The sequence below is a fragment of the Alligator sinensis genome, unplaced genomic scaffold (assembly GCF_000455745.1).
Source record: "Alligator sinensis unplaced genomic scaffold, ASM45574v1 scaffold430_1, whole genome shotgun sequence".
In the NCBI taxonomy this organism is placed as follows: domain Eukaryota; kingdom Metazoa; phylum Chordata; order Crocodylia; family Alligatoridae; genus Alligator; species Alligator sinensis.
Window position 1 is genome coordinate 174,105 of NW_005843227.1, and position 760 is coordinate 174,864.

Consider the following 760-nt stretch of genomic DNA (forward strand, 5'->3'; position numbering starts at 1 on the left):
ACCACTGCTTTGAACCCAGCCACCCTGATGCCAGAACCGGGACCCCCATGCCATGATTGTGTTGAGGCATTGACTCAGACAGTACTGATTCGTCCTGACTTGGCAGATGACCCACTTGAGAACCCGGAGGAGGAATTCTTCGTAGATGGTTCAAGTAGTGTAATACATGGCGTGAGACACACATGGTGTGCTGTGATAACATTGACTGAGGCTGTGTGGAAAGAAAAGCTCCCTGCAAATTGGTCAGCACAAGCAGCAGAGCTCACTGCCCTGATGCGCGCATTGGAATTAGGCAAAGATAAAAGAGTGAACATCTTTACAGATTTGCAATATGCTTTTGCTACTGTACATGCCCATGGATTGTTGTGGAAAGAACGTGGGTTTATCACGGCCTCTGGACAAAAGATTGCAAATGGGCCACAGATTGTAATGCTATTGGAAGCCCTCCGGCTACCAAAAGTGGCCGTGGTACACATAAAAGCCCATGGCAAGGCTGCAGATGAGCGCCAGAAAAGGGGAAACGCAAGGGCCAATGTGGCAGCCAAAGAGGCAGCACAGACGGGAGGAGAGGTGGTGTTCCAGGGTTCGGCCCACGGGGTGCCCTTTTGCTTAGAAGACTGTAAAATACAATATGGCCCAAAATTAAATCAGCTGGCTGCAGAGCTCAAAGCCATCAAAAATCCTCAGGGATGGTGGGTCGTACCTGGAGGAAAGGTATTAGTACCCCGAGGCATCTTAGGGGATGTACTTCACCAGTTAC